Source organism: Pristis pectinata, chromosome 2 (genome assembly GCF_009764475.1).
Source record: "Pristis pectinata isolate sPriPec2 chromosome 2, sPriPec2.1.pri, whole genome shotgun sequence".
Lineage (NCBI taxonomy): Eukaryota > Metazoa > Chordata > Chondrichthyes > Rhinopristiformes > Pristidae > Pristis > Pristis pectinata.
The window spans coordinates 32,524,021-32,538,100 of NC_067406.1; the positions used below are offsets into that span (position 1 = coordinate 32,524,021).

Here is a 14,080-nt window from a genome sequence, read left to right on the forward strand (position 1 = left end):
CTCAACACTACCTGCCCCTCCACCTATCATTGTATCATCTGCAAACTCGGCCACAAAGCTCTCATTTCCATCATCCAGATGATTAACATATAACATGAAAAGTAGCGGACCCAACACTGACCCCTGCAGAACACCACTGGTCACCGGCAACCAACCGGAAAAGGCCCCCTTTGTTCCTACTCTTTGCCTTCAGCCAGTCAGCCAATCTTCTATCCATGCTAGTACCTTTCCTGTAATACCATGGGCTCCTATCTTGTTTAGCAGCCACATTTGCAGCACCTTGTCAAAGGCCTTTGAAAATCCAAGTACACAACATCCACTGACTCTCCTTTGTCTATCCTGCCTGTGACTTCCTCAAAGAATTCCAACAGATTTGTCAGGCAAGATCTCCCCTTAAGGAAATAATGCTGACTTCAGCCTATTTTATCATGTGCTTCCAAGTACCCCGAAACCTCATCCTTCGTAATGGACTCTAGCATTTTACCAACCGTTGAAATCAGGCTAACTGGCCTATAATTTCCTGTCTTTTGCCTCCCTCCCTTCTTAACGAGTGGAGTGACATTTGCAATTTTCCAGTCGTGCAGAAACATTCCCGAATCTAGTGATTCTTGAAGGATCACTACTAATGCCTCCACAATTTCTTCAGCTACCTCTTTCAGAACCCTGGGGTGTAGTCCATCCGTTCCACCTTCAGACCTTTTAGCTTCCCAAGCACCTTCTCCTTAGTAATAGCGACTACACTCACTTCCATCCCCTGACTCTCTCGAATTTCTGGCACATTGCTTGTCTTCCACAGTGAAACTGACGCAAAATGCTGTTCAGTTCATCTGCCATCTCTTTGTTCCCAATTAATGCCTCCCCAGTCTAATTTTTGATTGGTCCTATGTCCACTCTTGCAAAATCCCTATTCAGTTTGTCTGCTATTTCTTTGTTCCCCATTACTTACTACTTATCAAGCATCATTTTCCAGCAGTCCAATGTCCACTTTTGCTTCTCTTTTACTCTTTACATACCTGAAAAAACGTTTGGTATCCTCTTTTATATTATTGGCTAGCTTACCTTCATATTTCATCTTTTCTCACCTTATTGCTTTTTAAGTTGCCTTCTGTTGGTTTTTAAAAGCTTCCCAATCCTCCAGCTTCCCAATAATTTCTGCAATATTGTATGCCCCCTCTTTTGCTTTTATGCTCTCTTTGATTTTCCTTGTCAGCCACAGCTGCCTCATCCTCCCTTCAGAATACTTTTTCTCCTTTGGGATGAAATGATCCAACATCTTCTGAATTACTCCCGGAAACTCCTGCCATTGCTGCTCTACCATCATCCCCACTAGGGTCCCCTTCCAATCAACTTTAGCCAGCTTCTCTCTCATGCTTCTGTCATTCCCTTTACTCAATTGTAATACCAATACATCCAATTTCAGCTTATCCCTCTCAAACTGCAGGGTGAATTATGATCACTGCCTCCTAGGGGTTCCTTTACCTTAAGCTCCCTCATCAAATCTGGTTCATTGCACAACACCAAATCCAGAATTGCCTTTTCCCTAGTGGGCTCAACCACAAGCTGCTCTAAAAAGCCATCGCATAGGCATTCTACAAATTTCTTCTCATGGAATCCAGTACCAACCTAATTTTCTCAATCCACCTGTACATTGAAATCACCCATGACGACTGTAAGATTGCCCTTTTTACATGCCTTTTCTATCTCCTGTTGTAAATTGTACCCCACATCCTGGCTGCTCTTCGGAGGCCTGTATATAACTCCCATCAGAGCCTGATTAGGGATAGTCAATATGAAATTGTACGTGGTAGGTCACGTCTGAACAACCTTATAGAGTTCCTCGAGGAGGTTACCAAGAAGGTCTATGAGGAAAAGGCAGTGGACGTTGTCTACGTGGACTTTAGCAAGGCCTTTGACAAAGTCCCGCATAGGAGGCTGCTCCAGAAGGTTAAGTCGCTTGATATTCAGGATTAAGTAGCCAATTGGATTCAACATTGGCTTAGCAGGAGAGGCTGGAGAGTGGTAGTAGATGGTTGTCTCCCTGATTGGAGGCCTGTGACTAGTGGTGTGCTGCAGGGATTGGTGCTGGACCTGTTGTTCTTTATCATCTATATCAATGATTTAGATGATAATGTGATAAACTGGATCAGCAAATTTGCGGGTGACACCAAGATTGGGGGTGTAGTGGACAGTGAGGAAGGCTATCAAAGCTTGCAGCATGATCTTGACCAGCTGGGAAAAAGGCTGACAAATGGCAGATGGAATTTAATGCAGACAAGTGCGTGGTGTTGCACTTTTTGGAGGACAAACCGAGGTAAGACTTACACAGTGAATGGTAGGGGTCTGAGGTGTGCAGTAGAACAAAGGGACCTGGGAATACAGATCCATAGTTCCTTGAAAGTGGTGTCACAGGTAAATAGGGTCATAAAGAGAGCTTTTGGCACTTTGGCCTTCATAAATCAGGGTACTGAGTACAAGAGTTGGGATGTTATGTTGAAGTTGTATAAGACATTGGTGAGACCGAATTTGGAGTATTGTGAGCAGTTCAGGGCACCCACCTACAGGAAAGATATCAATGAGTTTGAAAGAGTGCAGAGAAAATTTACAAGGATTTTGCTGGGACTTGAGGACCTGAGTTATAGGGAAAGGTGGAATAGGTTAGGACTTTATTCTTTGGAATGCAGAAGAATGAGGGGAGACCTTACAGAGGTATACAAAACCATGAGGGGTATAGATAGGGTGAATGCATACAGGCTTTTTCTGCCAAGGTTGGGTGAGACTAGAACTAGAGGACATAGGCGAAGGGTAAAAGGTGAAATACCTAAGGGGAATCTGAGAGAAAACTTCACTCAGAGGGTGGTGCGAATGTGGAACGAGCTCCCAGCGAAAGTGGTAGATGCAGGTTCAATTGTAACATTTAAGAGAAGTTTGGATAGTTACATGGATGGGAGGGGTATGGAGAGATATGGTCTGAGTGCAGGTAGATGGGACAAGGCAGAAGATCAGGTCGGCATGGACTAGATGGGCCTAAAGGCCTGTTTCTGTGCTGTAGTGCTCTATGACTCATTTTACCCTTGCAGTTTCTTAACTCTACCCTCAAGGATCCTACATCTTCTGATCCTATGTGACTTCTTGCTAAGGATTTGATTTCAATTTTTTACCAATGGAGCCACCCCACCCCCTCTGCCCACCTGCCTGACTTTTCGATAGGATGTGTATCCTTGGATGTTTAGCTCCCAGCTGTGATCTCCTTTCAACCACGACTGTGATGCCCACAATGTCATATCTGCCAATTTCTAACTGTGCTGTAACTCATCTACCTTATTTCGTATACTGCGTGCATTCAAATATAACACCTTCAGTCCTGTATTCACCACCCTTCTTCTCAAATTTGTCTCCATGTTGCCTGAATTTAAATTCTTATCCCTTTAAAAACTTTCTGTCTTATTCTTTATTCTGAAGACTTCAGTAACCTCTCCTGCTTCTCCCACACCAATCTTTGAGCCACACATTTAACTCTAATCTTATTGACCCCACGCCAATTTGCACATGGTCAGATAGAAATCCAGAGATTATTACCTTTTTGGTTTTGCTTTTTAACTTAATCCCTAGCTGCTCAAATTCCCTCAGCAGAACCTCCTTCCTTGTTCTACCTACGTCATTGGTACCCACATGGACCATGGCAACTGGATCTTTCCCCTCCCATTCCAAATTCCTCTGCAGGTCAGATGAGGTGTCCCGATCTCAGGCACCAGGCAAGCAACATAGCCTTCAGAACTCTCGATCCTTGGGGCAGAGAACTGTGCCTATTCTCCTGACTATACTATCCCCAATTACAACTACATTTCTTTTCTCTTGAATGGCTCCCTGAACCACGGTGCCACGGTTCGGTTGCTCATCCTTCCTGCAGGCCCCACTGTCATCCACACAGGAAGCAAGAATCTCAGACCTGTTGGACAAGCTCAAAGGCTGAGGCTCCTCCAGCACTACTTCTTGGATCCCCCTACCTGCCTCACTCACAGTCTTTGAGATTTAATTGAGATAGAAGCCTGCATGGTGTAATGGCTGAAGGCCATGTTACCCTCACTTCTGAATTAGTGCTTTGGTAGACGTCTCTGTATTAAATCTGAAGGAGTCTTTTCCCATACACGCAGGTCAGCAATTTCTTCTCAGCATGGGTCAACAATACAAATCCATTCAGCAAAGAAGAATAATATCTGATTCCAAAAGTAAAATTATACTTAATTACTTACTAAGCTAAATGTCACAGTTGGCAATAATAGTGAATGGGCACTTATAGTTGACACAACATTCCTCTGTCCATTACAATAAAGGAAATATTAACTAGCTTTAAAGTAAGTTGCTGCTTTCATTGAAATAATGGCAGAGGAATTTTGGGCTGGAATTTGCTGCCAAAAATAAGTGAGGCTAATGCCACCCTCCAATCTTTATGCATAAAGGATACAGCAACTTCAGGCAAGGGGCAAATGCATGGCCCTTACTTTTTACACTTACTGAGCTTGCACTGTTTTTGCATGGCAAGTTATTCAATGACCTTACTGTGCAAGGACAAATCTGACTAAAATACTGCCTGACTGTAGCAAAAATTATTGTGTAAACTCAGTATTACCTTATTGATTTACCTGGTATTACCAGCATCAGTAAATTCAAATCTACCATATTTATAACTAAAATTGTCCTTAGATCATCAATAGTTATGATTGTAATAGTGTTAACTCCAGTGATCAGCGATCAATGTTGCAAGCTGAAAACAATTTCTTCACCTATCAACCAAACAACTTACTATTTATTGTGTTAAATGTGAATCTGACCTTGGCTCACATCAGATTAGTTTCAGAATCAGAATCAGGTTTATTATCACTGACATACATCGTGAACTTTGTTGTTTTGCAGCAGCAGTGCAATGCAAGACATAAAAATTACTATAAGTTACGAAAAAATAAATAAAATAGTGCAAAAGAGGAATAATGAGGTAGAGTTCGTGGGTTCATGGACTGTTCAGAATCTGATGACGGAGAGGAAGAAACTGCTCCTGAAACATTGAGTATTGGTCTTCAGGTTCCTGTACCTCCTCTCTTGATGGTAGTAATGTGAAGCAGGCATGTCCCAGATAGTTTACCTTGAAGATATGACATAACCCAAGGATATAATTTATTCTATCAGAGACTAGCATAAACTATTCTATCTCATGAAAATAATTAAGTAGGTTCCCTCAGTAATTAAAGAATAACTATAAACTCTCTCTACAAATTTAACATTAATTGCTGACACTAATCTTTCCCTCCACAGCCATTTCATGTCTTGAGAGGCTGGTCCATTTGAGTGCTCAGTTTATTAACAAGTGGCAGGTAATTGGTGTTCAGAGCAAGCTGCTGATAGTGGGCTACCTCAAGACCAGCTGGCCTCTGGGCATGGAAGAAAGATATCTCTATAGTAAGCGAGAGAGATCCATTCTTAAGGACAGTGATCATCACCGAAGTCCTAGGCAACCGTATAGAAATTTACCAGTATGGGTGTTGTTACATGTGTAGGGCATGTCACTTAATCAAATTATATTTTTTGATGCACATTATTCATCTGTAAAACAATGGACCAACAAATTTCCAGTCCAATAGCAAGGAATTTAAGATCTTTTGCAGGTCATATAATACAAACAAACAATAGCAGCACGTGAGATAATGTACATGCAAGAGCACCAAAATATCCTCAGACAACAAGCTAAATCTTTTTGGAAGAGGCTAACTGTTGGCAAGTTGCTTCCAATGGACCAGGAGGGAAAATAAGGGAATAATTCCACTTGCACAGTTCGTGTATGTAACCACCCTTCAGTTCAAGGCCATTGTTCACCGATATTAAAAGCAAAAGTGCCTGATTCCATTTTAATCAGAATTTTGCGCATGGTACACCTGGTCTGAAAATGAAGATTCTTTTTAAGAATCACTAGTTTTCTTATAATAATAGCTGTAATGAGGATTGACAACTGTAACAGAGGACTGACGACTGGCAAAATGGATTGTAGTTTTTAAATTTATAAGGTAAGAATTTTTTATTAGTCACTTGTACATTGAAACACACAGTGAAATGCATCTTTTTGCATAGTGTTCTGGGGGTAGCCCGAAAGTGTCGCCATGCTTCCAGCACCAACATAGCATGCCCACAACTTCCTAACCTGTATGTCTTTGGAATGTGGGAGGAAACCGGAGCACCCGGAAGAAACCCATGCAGCTACGGGGAGGATGTACAAACTCCTTACAGACAGTGGCCAGATTTGAACCCGGGACACTGGTGCTGTAAAGCGTTACGCTAACTGCTACACTACTGTGCCTGCCCCTCCTCCCATGTACTGCATTTTTCTGTTCTTACTGGGAGAAGTTGCTGAAGTTGGTGAAAAAAATGACTGGAACTTTCAATAAATGAGGTGCATGCTATCATTGCTGGACTTAAGTGAAGACTATTAAGTGAATTATCAGGGAGACAATAATGGTTTGCTAGTCTTTATAGACAAAAGGTTCTTGACTACTCATTTGGAAAGAGGATAAGTTTTAGACCTCATCGAAAAATTTATAATAAACTAAAACTGACCTTCTTGTGCTATTTCCCCATCCCTTTTAATGCCTGTTGATTATGCAATATTTCAATCATGCTAAGTCTCTCCACTGCCACAAATATTTATAACATTGGAACTGAATGGAAGCATGCCTTGGTAGATAAATCTTCCTTTGCTTCTTAACATGTCAGTGACCCCTATTTATTTTATTCTAGTAATTCTTATATCAGTGATATCAATCTATTGTGCTTACTGTTTAAAAATACCAAAATTCCTGGAGTGTCTTTGTTCAGTCAAGTGAGCTACACAAGCTGTTCTTAGATCCACAAAATTACAAATGATCTATACAAGCTGTACTTAAATCCATAAACACTAAAAATAACAGAGGCTCCAGGGCTACTGCTATTTGAATTATTAACATAGCATAATGCTGCTATATTAAATATATGACCAAAGTAACACAATTTGACTTTGTAAGACTTCTCCATCAATTTGTCAGCTGATGTAGCAAGTTTTTATTTTATGAAATTCCATGTTCCATGGGCTACCCTTCTGCCCAATACCTTTCTTGCTCTCCACTTCTCCCACCTGACCCATCTTCCTCACTCTTTAAAATTTTGGCAAAGCCTGTGCTGAGGAAGTAAATTACAAAGGACACCAGTTCAAAATTCCAAGTTAGGAACGAGGTCAGAAATCATTCAGGATTTAATTATCCAAGCCAAAATCAAGTTCCTGGGGAAGTCCATTGAAGCAAATGGTAGAATTAGGGTGAAGAAAACTCTAAGGGGGATAGTTTTAGAAGGCCAGAAAGTGAGCTTGATCAATCAGAAGAGAATGAGCTGGTTTGGTCTAATGTGCTTTTTGTCTTACTCCAATTTCTATGCATTGTTATAATCAGGACTTTCTATTTCATTTCCCTTACTGAGGACATTACTGAGTTTCATCCTACATCCATGCTGCTTATTCTCTCCCTTTTGCTTAGAGAGCTTTCTCCATTACCAGACAGCCAACCATAATTAATTTCAAGTTTACATAATCTATAATTTTGGAAGTTTCAGATGGAGTCTTCTTTTAAAATTCCTTCATGCATTTTTAAAATTATTTTGTACTGAAATAATAAACTAAAAGTTCCTCTTTCCAAATGATTTTTTTACCCTTATTTTCTTTCCTTTTAACTTATACTCCTTTGTTTTACTTTTGTTATTACTTCCAAACTTTTATCTTGTGGGATTCATATAAAACACACTAAATTTTTATGTCTGGATTCATTAAGGTACAAAACAATTGCATAGAAACAACAAAAGGCAATCTGGAAAAATACAAGTTTTTTTTTGCAGCCTTCAGGGAGTGCAATTCTAAAAGATAGAATTATTAGTCACCCCTCATTCTACAGCCCAGCCTACACAATACAATGGCTCCTCTGGTGCTTCATGTTGCCTAGAGATTAAACTAGGTGGATAAGCATCCAGCTGGTCTTATACAAATTTCTAGTTATTGTACAAAGCTGCTTATAAATGCACCAAATCTGGCATTTGAGTGCATCTTCAATGTCATATTTTCAAGTGAAAATGAGCACAAAATTAAGGATACTGCCTATGATAAATCCATTTTAATTATATGAATTACTGATTTATATGAAATTTAAGCAGAATATGAGGATAAAAGGAGAATTCTGAGAATTAGGAGGAACCCTGTTCCAGTATAGCACAACTGAACTTCTGGGCCTCATTGTTTTGCCTGCACCTTGTAAAGCAATTGTTATGAAGTCATGAAAAGAATGTTCTGTTAAATGTAATGAAGCTTTGATTGCGAACAAAGTGCCCAATTAATCAGAAAAGCATCATAGTTAACCTGATGAAAGTCTTCATCTTGAAAGGGGATTCATTCTTGAACTCCATACAGTCAATTCTGATTGACATCTCTCATGTCAAAAGCAGAGACGTGCTTCCTGGCCACTTCATAGAAACAGCCAGATGAAAGACTTCTGCCACAATAAAGCACTTGTCAAGTCAGCACTCCCTACCAGTTTTTCCACTGGAGCTGCTCTGGGCATACAAGTCACACAAAAGTAACCACAATGAACTGGTTCATCTCTTCACAACAGCCCTTTTCAACAAAATGATATGATCTGTGACATCTTAAAAATATATATATATGTATATAAGTTCCTTATTATACAATTATGATGCATTCAGTGGTTCTCACCCATCATTGGCCACAAAGTCATTACAATAATTTGCCAGAACATGATAAATGATGTACTGGAATAGCTATTTACTGACTCTTAAGAAATAACCGTGTGAATTTTGATTCCAGTAAGTGGAACTGTATTGGTTGTGAGAAGTGGAATCCCGATTCCACTCTGCATTGAGCCACTTAAGTCAAGTGAAGCATTGTTAAATGCAGAGCCATGCCCCTGGTGAATACACTGATGTGCTGGAATGATCAATTTTACTCCATCAGTCGTAGTTTTTCCATTTCTCCAACATCCACTCTTAATGTTTGCCACAGTAAGACTACTTAATTTGTGCCCTGATAAGAAACTACTTTGAATTTTGACATTGCTCTCTCTGCATTTAGTATCCCTCCCGCCCAACTCTCTGGATTTCATCAGGCTGCATAATGACTGTAGGTGAAATGTCTGCATGCTAATCCATATTTTATGAACAATGTAGCTATCTTCTTTGAGACGATCAAATATATTACTTTAAAATATATTTTAAAATGAAAAGGAAATTGTTTTAAAACATTGAGATATTTTCACTACTTATTGCCCAGATGGCTTTATGAACAGATTTCATGTATCATGTATTTTAAAATAAAAGGACATCCCAATGATTTTTTTTCCCTTTTGAGGATGAATATTAGAGGCCAAGAAAACAAAAATGAAGATAGGCATTGTTCCATTCTGTTCTTAATTCCTCAGGGTAGAAACAATCCATGCCCACATGCAGAAATATCAAGACAGCATCAAGCTTGTGCCAATAATTGGAAAATAATATACATACTGCCTAAGTCTTAGACAATCATTGTTTCCAGCATGAAAGGCAAATTATCTCACATTGGCATTCAACAGAATTCAATGTGTAACTGAAATGATAAAGAATCTAATTATCTAATGAAAATAAAAATTGAATATTGCAGGCCGACTAATGGTAAATAATGAGCAATTTACTTGCTTTCTCTTTTTGTCGATGAACAGAGGAAGATTCTTTTTAAAAGTCACACCAGTTTAGAGGTAGCCAGCAGACTTAGAAAATACTGTATGCTCAGTCAAGATTTAAATCAGAAAACTGCAAGAGAAAGCTTTGGCAGAGCTCCGAAGGAAAATGCCAGAGGTTAGTTTGGAGTTAACGATGTTTAAGCTAAATAAAACCACCTGACAACTTGGAGGCTACAACCAGTAGGCGAAGAAAAGTAGAACAGTGATAGTAATGATGAAGTTACCGTATATACTTTGTGGGGTAAGAAGGTTGGGAGCTCAGACTTTGTACAGGCTCCAAGGTCATGCAAAGCTGGAAGTGAATATTCTTCAATAAATGTCACTGTGTGCCTTGATCTTAATTCTTCACCAGACACAATACATTCCCTCAACTGATGTTTCTTTTCAATACCCTGAATAGTCTTGAAATTTTCAAATAAATAATCTAAAAGGCAATGTTTCCACAGGGTGACAAAATTAAAATTGTGGAGGATACAAAAGTGGATTCTGTGGAAAGAATGTGTCATTAGGCTGATGTATTTGTTTATTCTTATGGTCTTAAATTATGTTGGAGAGAATGTATTACCTTGTTTCAAAATTTGCCACATTGACTAAAAGACCGTCAATTGTGCACATTCATTGTGATTCTACAATTTTCTTTTCCTTCCAGTCAACTGTATAATGGGCACTCTTCAGAACTTCTTCAATCAACCCTGTGAGCTTATTTTTATTCTGCTACATTGAGTAGTCGAATTGTACACTTGTTACTTGTGCCACTGTTCTGAATTAAAAGGTTATTGGTGACAGTTACAAATTATTTGTAGGACAAAATGGAGTAGTGATGAATGAAATCTGATTGGAGATAATAACAGATGAAATGAATGCTCATCAGTGCTAATTTTTTTTGCTTTTTTTGTTAAAATCTGTTTAATAAAAGATATTGTTGGAGATGGATGGATGAATAGTAAGAGGAATAAAACTTTGTGGCTCACACTACATAACTGTGAATGAGTGAATACCTATCACACAATGGCTAAATGTGTGTGTGTGTGTGTGTGTGTGTGTGTGTGTGTGTGTGTGTGTGTGTGTGTGTGTGTGTGTGTGTGTGTGTGTGTGTGTCTGCACAGATGAAAGTGTATCTGCATGAATAACTATGAACTACACTAAATGGATAATCCAGTGACAGCTGATTGTATTTGAATAAGCTCCTATTAGTTTTACCTGTGTTAGCACTCTCCTCAGTCCAGAAAAGCTTATTTTCTCTCACAGAATCATTCAGTTCTGGAATCATATAGCACAGAAATGAACCCTTCAGACCATCGAGTCAACACTGGCCAACAAGCACTCATTTACACTAATTTTATGATAATCCCATTTTATTCTCCCCATTTTCCCATCATCTACCCCAGATTCCACCATTCACCTGCAATGATCAATTAATCTACCAAGTAGAATGTCAATGGGATGTGGAAGGAAACTAGAGCTCCCAGAGGAAACCCACAAGGTCACAGTAAAATCATGCAAAGAGCACCAGAGGCCAGGATTGAATCCATGCCACTAGATCTGTGAGGCAGCAGCTCTACCAGCTGCATCACAGTGCCACTCCCAATCACAGAAAAGTTACAGCAAGGAAGGTGGCCATTTGTTATTTTGAGTCCAAATTAGCAGTCTGCTTGCACCTCATCAGCACCTCATTTTCCATCTTGGAACCTTGCAGCCTAATGACATAAACATTGAATTCTCCCACTTTAAGTAATCCCCACAAACCCCCCACACCTACCCCCAACTATGCTTCTCCTTTTCTTCCCTTTCCTAGCTTCTCTCTCTTTTTCTACCCCCTTTTCCTCCTTACCTTTGATCCATCTCCCCTCCATACCGCACCTACCTATCACTATCTCTTACCTGCATCTACCTATCACCACCTTGTGCCCACCCCGCCTCCCCTCTTTTGTCCACCTCTCACTGTTTTGCTTTTTCCTTCTATATTTTGGGCTTCCCCTTTCCCTATCTTCAGTCCTGAAGAAGGGTCCTGACTCGAAACGTTGACCACCTGCTTTTCTTCATGGATGCCGCCTGGCCTGCTGAGTTCCTCCAGCATCATTGTGTCTTTCATCTAGATTCCAGCATTTGCAGTCCTTTGTTTCTCTGGTGTTTGTTTGAACTTAACAGTGCAGATGGTGTAGAAGTGTGAGATGTCTGGTACATATTGGATGTCTGGCAGTGCATCCTAGCCCCTAACTACTTGAAGTGTAAATCTTTTCTCTTCATGCATGTTTTTGTTCTGTTGGCAATGATCTTCATTTTATGCATCCCTGGTTCTTAATCCTTCCAACAATGGGAGCGGTTTCTCTCTGTTTTCTGTCCATGTATTTCATAATTTTATATACCTCTTCTCAGAGCCTCCTCTGTCCTAAGAACACCCCAAGCTTCCCCAGTCTACCCATGTAACTAAAGTTCCTCATCCATGGAATTATGTTAGAAAATCTCGTCTGGATCCTCTTTGAAGCCTTAACATCTTTCTGAAGATGTGGCATCTGGAACTGGACACAATTGTCCAAATGTGATTGAAGTGCCGGAGCATGGTGACTCGTTGCAAGCTGCTCTCTGCAGATTTACTCATTACTTCCACTATAATCATTCTACTCTTTTAAACTTAAATTCTGGGTACCCTGTACAACCTCAATGCACAGTGTATTGAATTGATCTGTACGAACAGTATGCAAGACAAGTTTTTCACTGTACCTCGGAACAAGTGACAATAATAAACCAATACCAGTCAGTGTTCTATAAAGTACTGATTTAGTTTCACTTACTAGCAATTGATACTATCAATAATAATTGATGTTATTTTTCCAGCAACTCAATCAATGTCAATTGTATCTTCAGAAGTTGTTATAATCTATACCTCCTGCTATAACTTTAAACTCTTCAAACTATGATTGGCACCTTTTTTTGCCGATTAATGGCAGTCAGCTGAAGGTGTTTGGGAGAAACAATCTACTAAAGGAACTCAGCGGGTCGAGCAGTACCTGTGGGAGAAAAGGAATTGTCAATGTTTCGAGTTGAAACCCTGCATTAGGACTCCAAAGAAAATTCGGAAGGAAGTTCGGAGTGTTTGGGAGAAAGTTCACCTGCTCATTAGCTACTGTTCAGCAAAAATGTGGAAATCAACGAAAGCCTTCTAACCCTTGAAATCAAGGAAATCAATGTGCTACAGTGTATTCACTAACAAAGCTGTTTGTAGAGACCAGTCAAGGGGATTGTGTCAGTAAATTTAAATAGCTGTTTATGCTTGAGCTGTCAGTGCAGGTAGTGTAGGAGGAGCCGGATGTCTAGTACTCACTGTAAATGTCTCTCTTCAGTGCAAATGATGCAATAACTGTGACAGTAGATATCTCAAAGATCAGTGTTAGCCGCACAACTCACTTCCCCTGGACCCAGACCATGACCTAAGGATGACTGCTTAGTAAAAGAGCATTCTATGCCAAATGCTCTAAAAGATGTTCTTTTACAACTTGTTACTTTTGATGTTGTCCTTTTCATCATATCTATGCAAGCTTTTCCTGTGTAGCTGTACCAGAATAAATGACAACCACTTAATTGTTAACTGCTCCCACCATATAACAACTTAGAAATTAGAATAACGTGGGCTGAAATCTAATGCCCTTTGCATCGAAAGTCACATTCATCAGCTTCCATAGTGTTCAATTCCACATTTTCAGACATTTTATTTTGTGGTATTTCTGTCCAAAGCGAAATTCAGTCACAGGAAGCCACAGAATCATTAAGAAGGCTGTTACACTTTCAGAGAAGGGATCAGTTTTAAAGATTAAAAGGATTCCTTTTGACAGGATGGCCAATGAGTCACTGGCTTGAGGAGGTTCCCGCAGTTGCCTCATTCAGTGAAAAGAGGTTGGCAGTTTAGTGCAAAAGTTGATCATGAGGAAAATCTTAGGAAGGAATCCTCCAAATAAAGGTCATCTACAACCAATGTTACAGGAGGGAGCCAGTCGTGTGTCTGCTGTCAATTCAATCCACCACTCATGGGAGTGTGAGAAAACAAGTTCTGCGGACCAAGAAAGAACATTAAGGATGGAAGGATAGCAGCTCCCACTTGCAACCTCTACCATCAAGAAGGGTGGGTCGGAACACCCCCACCTGCTGTTCCCTTCCATGTTGCACATAATCCTCACTCAGCAAGTTATCAGGATTCATTCGACATCACCAGATCTAAATCCCAGAGCTCCCAGCCAAATGCACCATGAGTGCACCTTCGGCAGAAGCAGTTTAAGAAATGGCTCACCACCACCTTC

The 14,080-nt window shown here is 40.0% G+C and overlaps 1 protein-coding gene across 2 annotated transcripts in view; it reads right to left on the reverse strand.

The window, feature by feature from the left end:
• The window catches only part of ccbe1 (collagen and calcium binding EGF domains 1), a 259,242-nt gene that overhangs the window by 218,582 nt on the left and 26,580 nt on the right, over nucleotides 1-14,080 (reverse strand). The window lies entirely within an intron of this gene.